Below are 9,223 nucleotides of genomic sequence, written 5' to 3'. Positions count from 1 at the left end.
AAGGTCATGATAGAAGAAGATATGGAGAATGATCTAGATCAGCAAAAGGACCAAGGATATCAGAACTATATTGAGATATGGTTCCAAACAGTCACTAAGTTGCAGCAGTACTCTCTTCCTCAGCTATGTTTGATCCCTTCAAAGTCAAATCATTTGGTCTCTGAAATCCGGATAGCTGTCAAAGCATGCATTTCAAGCCTCCACATCATTTTGTCTCTAATCTTGATGTGCACATGGCTCCATTGGAAGTATTCTTATACTTGAAAATGATTTTGTTTTTCAAGTAGGGTAGGGTAGAAAAAAAAAGAAAAAATAAGAGAAAAATTGAAAATAAGAGAAAAATAAAAATCTAAGGTGAAAACCTCCTCGGAGGCACCTCAGATTGGCTCACTGATCGAAAACCTCCATGAGGCGGTCAATGGGTTGGAAAGAAGAGAAAATAAAAAGAGAATAAGATCCCTGGGTGAAAACCTCCCTTGGAGGCGCCCAAGGCAGGCAATTAGGGTGAAAACCTCCATGAGGCGCCCTAGTTGTTTTCAAAAAAAAAAAAGAGAAAAAGAAAAAGAAAAATAAACCTAATTTCCATTGAATAATTGCAGGTTGCAAGAAGGACATTGCAGGTCAGGGGGATCGCTCAAAACAAAGACAGAGAGAGTTTTGTGCCTTCTACAGGAAGTTTTGTGTCTTCTATAGGAAGCCTACAAACAAGCCAAAATTGATCTCTGAAGAGGACCTCAAGGCCGGGAATCTGTCCATGAGGCCTGCAAGCATCCATGTTTCCATCCCTCACCCTTCTCCATCATTTTTTCCATCTCATTGTGCTTCTTTCCTAAAAACTGCGTGTTCTACAGGAAGTTCCTGTAGAAATTACAGGATTTCTACAGAAAGCTAGAAATGGATTTCAAAAAGGTAGTTTGGTGAACATGATACCTTTCTCAAGGGTTCAGAAGTCCTCCTGCAATCTTCAAACTCCTCCTCCATCATCTCCATGCTTGCATCATAGCCCAAGCTCATTTTTTTTACCATGCAAAAACTTGTTGAATGCTTTGAAAAAAAATACATAGAACAGAATTTGTTTTTTCCCTAGCTTGAAAACCGTGCATCCATTTGCAAAACTATTATAGGGGGAGTTGTATAGGGACGATGGCAACATGCCCGAGCAATTTCAGCCAATTCCGGTGCACGGTTTCCAAGAAATCAGCCTCCATCACCTTCAACCATTTTTTCATTTTCTCCATATCCGTGCATCCGTTTCAAAACCTATTTCATGGGGAGATGCATATGGGTGATAGTAACCTACCCAAGTAGTTTCAGCCAATTCCGATGCACGGTTTCCGAGAAATTGATCTCTGTAATCTTCAGCCATTTTCCATTTTTCTCGAAATCTGTGCATCCATTGATCGCAATTTTGCTATGGGAGGTGCATAATGATGATAGGAACATGCTCAGAAAGTTTCAGATCGATCTGGTCTATCGTTCGGGAGCAATGGCGAAAACAAGTTTCTGTCCTGTGGAAATTCAACATCAGCAGCTTGAGGGTGCAGATCTGAACGTGGAAACAAATTCCTGCAGCGTGGATCCGACCGGAGGATACCTGCACAAGAAAAACAACCATGAATCAGCAACCAAGCCATCATGCAACCACAGAAACAAATGCATGCAGCAGCAAAAAGGACGCAGCAGCACGCCGACTTACAGGTATGCGTCTAAACCAGTTCCTCTATCTGCATCAATATGATTTGGAAAGTGCATAAACGAATGAAATGGTGGGATTAAGTCGGGAAGCTAGCAAAGTAACCTGACAGTGCCTGTTCCAGTCTCTAGCGCTCCACTGGAAATCATGCAGCATGCGTGTACAGTTAACTCACGTAAAATTAAAAAAAAAAAAACAGACAGTGGTGACCGTTTAAACCTCAGTGCAATTGATGGCAGTGATTACAGGTAGAAAACATACAGTTCATAAACAACACTGTCGTCTGCATGTGGCCACGTACACCTGGCCACTTCACTCCCTCACCACAAATCATGCCGCAATTAAAAATGCTTGGCTGAAACACCACTTGCTGTTCATTGGCACTTGCAACGTCCTCAACTAAAGTATGCATCCTCCGCTTCCACAAAGTGATTAACCCGTCGTCCTCCACTGAGCTTTTCAGCCTGGTTCAAAATTCTCCAGTGTATCGGGCTCACTCAGAGGTGCAAGGGCGTTCTACAGGAAACAGGAGGGGGTCTTCTATAGGAAGTATGGCACAGCCTTCTGGAACAGAGAAACCTGAGCTTTTCTTCGTCAAATTTGGAGTTCCGAGAAAGGTGATCCAGGATTGTAAAGGGATGGAAATCTTAAAGTTGGTGGGGGACTTAGAGGATGGAATTAGAGTCTCACATCAAAGGAGAGACATGAAGATTCTGTCACAGATCCAAGCTAGTTTGGAACTGTTTAAATCGAGAACAGGGGAACAATACTTTGAGAGTGCTTCTAAAAGCGATCAGGCTGGGAATGCAAAATTTGTTTACTGTGACGGATCAGGCTTGGTAGCTGACAACCGGCTACAGCTAGAAGGATTAATTGAAGGTGCCCAAATTTGTACAAATGAAGGTTTAGCAAACATTGGTGCGACTTAAAATTGACCATAAGACTAATGAGATGAAATAAGTGTAAGGTGGAAATTAGTCGTAGGATTGGACCATTCAAGGCATGTAATTAACTGACCAGGAACAGTAAGTTGGTTTCTTGTCATAGTACAGTCATACAATGAACAGGTGGGATCTTTTACACGATCAAGCGAAATACAAGGAGCCAAATAAAAGCGAGAGGGGGAGGACAAGGCTGGATACTCAAAGAACTAATGTAGATAAGTTAGTGGAAGTGCTGAATAAAAATAAAAGATGGCAAGGAAGAAGAACACATTGAAAAAGATGAGAAAACCAATGATGAAGAAATGCAAGACATTCAGGCAAGGCAAGAATAGAGAGGAAAAGGAGCAAAGGCAAAATTGTTGAAGCCTAAAACTGTGGAGGAACAATAACACAAACACCCCGGAAAAAGAGATTGCAGAATAGAGCAGAGAGGACTGCAAAAGTCCAAACAAGTGAGGGCACAACCAAGGAAACCACACCACAATTAAAAGGCAATACACCCCCGGCCAAGCAGACCGAAACAGTGAAGACAGGTTCTATAGGAAGCCAGAAGACAGTTTCTACAGGAAGCCAGAAAGCAGTTTCTACAGGAAGACAGAAAACAGTCGACACAGGACTTTCTACAGGAAGTATGGAAACAGAGGAACAAAAAGGAGAAATCGCCTGAGATTTTAGCTAGGGAGGTAGCAGCTATGCTGGCTACCCTTAGCACATCTCCAAAGAAAAAAGGGCAGTGAAAGAGGGAGCCTTCCATGTATTTTAAGGCAAGAAGGAGCATGCGGATAAAAACTGGCAGACCCCAACCACAGTCAAAAGAGCCAATTACAATTGTAGACACCCCAACTACACAAAAGGAAAAGTCTCCCTCAAAGGCATCCATCACCTATGAACGGGGAAGCCCGAAGACATCCACCTGGAGAGAAAGAATGAAAATGTTGGACACAACAACCTCTCTACAAGATGCTGAGACTGTTCTATAGGAAACATTGGCTAAGCTAAGAGAGACCGAGCAATTGGAGGAAAAGGCGGCCAAACAATCACAGGAAGAAGGAAAGACAAGGAAACATATGATGAACAGCAAAGAGAGGACAAGCGACAGGCTGAGGTTGAGGCGCTAACAAAACTACTACAAGAAAAGGAGCACAGGCAGTGGGAAGAAGCAGAGAGAAAAGCATGGTTTCATGACCGAGAAGAGGACATCACTTCAGAAGCTTGGCATGACAGGGAGGCCACCAGGGCCATCAGAGATGAAGAGATAGATTAGTTGCTCAGAGGATGAGCAACACTTTCAGTAGGGGGGTGATGATGAGCCCCAAAAATGGATAATTATATGGGCTCATTCAGCCTCCTAATTCGACTTAATCCACCATTCTCATTGGTTTATTGCATGTTTTTTATTATATTTATGCTAATAGAGTGAATTGGGTTAGTCATTATGCCAACAAATCTAATGGGTGCTTTGTGCAGTTTTTTTGGTCAATTTTGAGACAAAATCAAAGGTTTTAATGAGCACTTGGCAGCCAAATTCATGGGAGAACAAGGGAGAGGATTTGTAGAAAGTGTCCCCTTCATTTATGGGCCCTTACGTTGAATTCTCCACCATCAGCTCGGAGTTCAAGGCCACCAAATCGATTATCACAAGGGCAGCCGAGCAAGGGCTAGTAAAGTGGCTGTTAACTACAAGTTTTGGCAGCCGAGTTCCTAAAGTTTAGGAGGGCTGTTGGGGTCCTCAATTTGTATAAACAAGAAGGCTTAGGGCCTCATTTCAGTTAGTCACATTGTAGGTAGAAGTTAGCTAGTTTGTAGTTCGATTTTTAGTCATGTTTCAGTCATTCTTTTAGGCAGTAGGTTAGCACTCTAGCACTGCTCTGTTTTTGCTCATTTGTGGAGCCTTTGTTGTAAACATTACTGTGATATGGTTATTTTCTGAATAATGGAGATCAATTTTATTCTGCTTCAGATCTGAGCTTCTTTTAGGAGCCTGTAGCTCTTGGGGTTGGGCCCAACCCAAGTGCTAGGGCCTCCTCAATGTACTATCATATGATTTTCTGTTGTCTTTAATTAATTTCTGCTAGTAGGTTACAATCTGATTTGGTTATTTAATTCACTTTTGCTAATCGAAATAGTTGCTCATGTTTTAAGTTGATTTGATAGGTTAATAACAGAGAAGATCTTCAGAAAAAGGTCATCAAGCACCTCTGATTTCACCTCTCCCTCAGTGGGATCAGGAGCAAGGATCAAGGTGACCTTGTTGCCACCAAAAACACTATCTTTGCTTCCCCATGCAATCATTAGTGTTCGATTTTTGTTTGCAGAAGTTGGTTACATGTTCAGATTCTTGATTGCTTCGTTGCATAGTTGTTATACATGGTTTCATTGCAAGTAAACTTCTGTTCATTCTCTTTACTGTTAGCTAGATCAGATTAGGTCAGCGTAACTAGGTCTTTGATTTTTCCAAGTCTTCGTTGGTTCAGTTGGAGAAACAACTTGCAGAGCACCCGTACCACTTCTCTATCTGCCCATACTCCATCAATCCCATCTGCTCCATCCCCTAACGCGGATTCTTGCCTCACGTTTGCCACATTTGCTCACATAACCCTAATTTTTGTGCAACATTGCTTCACTCTCCCTTGAACAAATCCAACCATCCTCGCCATTCCTTAGCTCCATCCACCAAGTCTTGGACCTCCTCACACCCTTGTCTAACCTCCATACCCACTTCTTCACCTTTCTTCCTTCATCAACCCTCCAAAACCCCCTTTCTGAACATCCTGTAGAAAATTACAGACATCCTGTAGAAATTCTAGAACATCCTGTAGAACCCCTACAGACTTCCTGTAGAAGCTCACGAACGAGGTTTCTTGATAGCCAAACTCTGTGAAACTCTCTGGAAGGGTGTTAGGGACCCCTTAGGCCCTCCTCTAACCTTCCCAACCTTCTGTAAGCATTTCCTCTCACCAATCCACCTCTGCACAGTCAAAAACAGTTAAATCGCATGCATGATAATTCCGTCAACTTATTCAAAAATACAAAAAGATGTTTTTTTTAGATGTTACTGTTGAGTCCTAAACTTGCATCTTCCCTATACAACTTTTCAGCCTTCTTTTCCATTTACTTGACCCACCAAGCTGTCAAATCATTGCATATTAGTTTAAAAAGAGCTTATAAAATGGTTTCCTAACTATGTTTGTGACTGCTGTTTGATTTAGAATTTTGTTCAATCAGCTGCGGAAACTTGTCACTTTCCGCAGCCAGCTCAAGTTTCCACAGCCATTTTGTTGAAGATTATGTTACAGGTGTCCAATGGAGAATCCGGCCACATGGGAAAGCTGCAAATGACATGTACATGGAGCGTGTCCCCTTGGTTCAGCTGAATCACTCACAAACAGCCATGGTCAAGGACGGTCAAAGGAGTGGTCAAACCAAGAGTTTTGCGGTGGCACGGCTCTATTTTGCCCACATGAAGTTTTGCGTGGCAAGTTCCTCAATCTCCGAAGGTGTGCTAACACCTGTGGATCAATCCGTGAACCAAATCGAATAGCCACAACTCCATAGATTTATTTGTCATGATTACCATACTGCTAGATCTCAAGACGTGGAGATTTACGTGTCTGTTTGGCAGCGTAGAATTTAGGAATCAGTTATAGCATCTTCAGTTATAAATAACGCGTTATCATACGCTTGATAGTTAGCTTTTACATGTAATCTTGACTGTGTTTACGAGCCCACTGTGCCGTGCTCTATTTTTATGTTTTGACTACCCTTTAATATATGAGAAGGCAACATTCTTAAGTTCAATTTGTGACTGAGTATTGATTGGCCGAGGTTGCAGAGGGCCCCTGTACACCAAGGCTCTGTATCTACTGTATAGTTTCTCGCTTTCTTTCATTATGTCACTTCTTTCATAATCGTTTACTTGTATATTATTCATGTTAACTGCTGTCCATATTTCCTTTTATGCTTTCTCATGATTGTTAGCTGATCAGCATTTTTCTTTCAGGTTCTTATAGGCAGCCCAAGAAAATTACATAGTTTTAATGACTAATGACATGAGATCATCTTGTCCTTTCTGCTGATTCATTTTCTGAGTTTTAATTCCAGCATTGTCATTTCTTTTAATTCTGCTTTGCTTATTTACTTTTATGCAACTTAGATATCATATTACTCATTTGTTTATGATTTCCTTCCTATAGCCAAGCGACTCAAATGGTGAGGAATCAGAATATTACTTGATGTAGTATGATTTAGTTTACTTCCCTGCAAGTTAGTGATTAAATTACTTATGTCATTTTCAGGAATTGAAATATGAATGAGTAGTTAAATCTTAGTTTCATTTTATGCAATTTCATTTCCTGCAATTTAGATATCATATTACTCAATTTGTTTATGATTACTTCCTATAGCCAGAGCGAGTCGAAAGGTGAAGGGTCAGAATATAAGTTGAAGTAGTGTGATTTAGTTTGCTTTGCTTACAGTCTTTGAATTGCTTTGAGTTCAGTTTTTATTTTCTTTTTATGCAGCAGTAAGGATATTGGGCTTCATTGTCACTAGTTCACTGTTTTGGTACATTTTTATTTTCTTTTGAGAATTGATTTCATCACAGCCAGTTTGAAACCTTCTTTTTGAGAACTTTAAAGTTTGCAAAATCATTGTAGAAATCACCATTGCCATCCATACTTGACTTTCAATTATGCCATCTCACATTAGGGAATCAACAGAAGATAAACCCAAAAACGAACCAAAAACTCAAAAATGACAAAGAACTAAGAAATCGGTTATCTTGCATATACAGTGCACTTCACTTCAGCAGTTTACGACTTTCGCATTGACATTTTAAATAGCAATTTAGGACACACTAAATTGACCAAACATTTTGGCGTCGTTGCACCTAGTGTGATCTGGAGGATCAGAAAAGAGAGTTATTGGTTTAATAATTTCTTGAGTATGCTCTCTTCTTGCACCTAGAGTGATCTGGAAGATCAGAAAGAGGATTATTAGCCCGACTTGAAGAAAAATAAAAAATGACATGCATAGAGCAAGAGATTCTAGGGGAAGGTTTTTAGCTAGGGCCAAGAGTTCGATTTTTACAACACCATCTACTTCAAGGAATAGACAAGAAACACCTCCATCATCTCCAACTCACACTCCTAGCCTTAAGATTCTTGGAATTCAAGAGGCAGTAGTTGAATTAGGAGACTCTCCCACACCATCCACCGAATCTGAATTAGGAAAAGACCCTTTCTTTACTTCTACAGGAAAACACATTGTAATTGAAGAAGTAGAATCACCTGAAGAAGAAGAGGGAGAAATTCCTCCTCGTTTGCCATTAGTAGAGGAACCAGAGGACTCTGAAGTCTCTGACGAAACTATCATGACAGAGGAAGTAGTAAACGGATTTGGTAGAGGTAGAGGTAGAGGAGGAGGAGGAAACAACGAAGGAGGTAGAGGTAATAATGGGGGAAATAGGGATGGAGACAACTCATTCGGATTTCCTATAGTTGATGAGGATTCTCGAGCAACAATGAAAAACATCTCACCATCTGTCCTCCCAAGCTTTCATGGGTTAAGAAATGAGGATCCTGAAACATTTCTATTTGAGTTTGAAGTCGTGTGTCGAACTTATGATTATTTGGAAGACTCCCAAAAACTCAAATTGTTTCCTTCAACATTGAAGGGAGCTGCTCTGAAATGGTTCATGGGATTAGTCACTCAATCCATTAGGACTTGGAATGATATGAAACAAACATTTTTGGATAGATACCTGGACTATTGTATGCCCACCAACCACAAGGATGAGGTATTCAAGATGGTGCAAAGAGAAGATGAAAACTTGGAGGATTTACTTGAAAGATTTCAATACAACCTGAAAAGAGAAAAAATGAATAACTTAGATGAGGAAACCTTGAAAGCCCTTCTATTAAAAGCCATTAGAGATGAATGGATAGATATTTTGAACATGATGGGAAAAGGAGGTATATCTCAACATCCATTTCATGATATAGCAAAGCTATGTGTCCATCTCTCAAGGGGAAAATCTAAAACTGGAAAAGGGCCTAGAGATCCTTCTCTCATTAGAGCAAACAAATCTGCAATTGGATCAGTAAGTAGGGCTGAGATTGGCAACATGCTTGATGAATTCAAAACTGATATCTCAGGGAGTCTTAGTGAGCAACTAGACACCCTTAAGATACAAAACAAGCAGAAAGCAGAAGCTGAAGCTTTGGCCATCTTTTGCCCAAAAATGCAAAAAGAAACATGCTCTAAGGGAATGTCCCTTGGATGCAAAAGTTGTAGAAACATGTGTGATTTGTTCAGAAAACCATGAGACCAAGGATTGTCCTTCAATACCTGGGCTCAAAACTGTCTTTCAAGAAGATCCAAATTCAATTGAGTCTCTCTGTTTTGTTGCAATGAGACCTTGGCAGGGGCAACAAAATCAAGGATTTAACAACTCTATGAACTTTCAACCCCCTTGGAATCCTTGACAACAACCTTGGTCCCAACCTCAAAATCCTTTTCAATCATGGGTACAAGGTATGCAAAATCCTTATGGGAGATTTGCTCAATTTTATCAATATCCTCCATC

This window comes from Pinus tabuliformis, chromosome 4_1, assembly GCF_031772625.1.
Source record: "Pinus tabuliformis cultivar Carrire ecotype Pingquan chromosome 4_1, CPIR1, whole genome shotgun sequence".
Lineage (NCBI taxonomy): Eukaryota > Viridiplantae > Streptophyta > Pinopsida > Pinales > Pinaceae > Pinus > Pinus tabuliformis.
Note: the sequence above shows the minus strand (reverse complement) of the source record.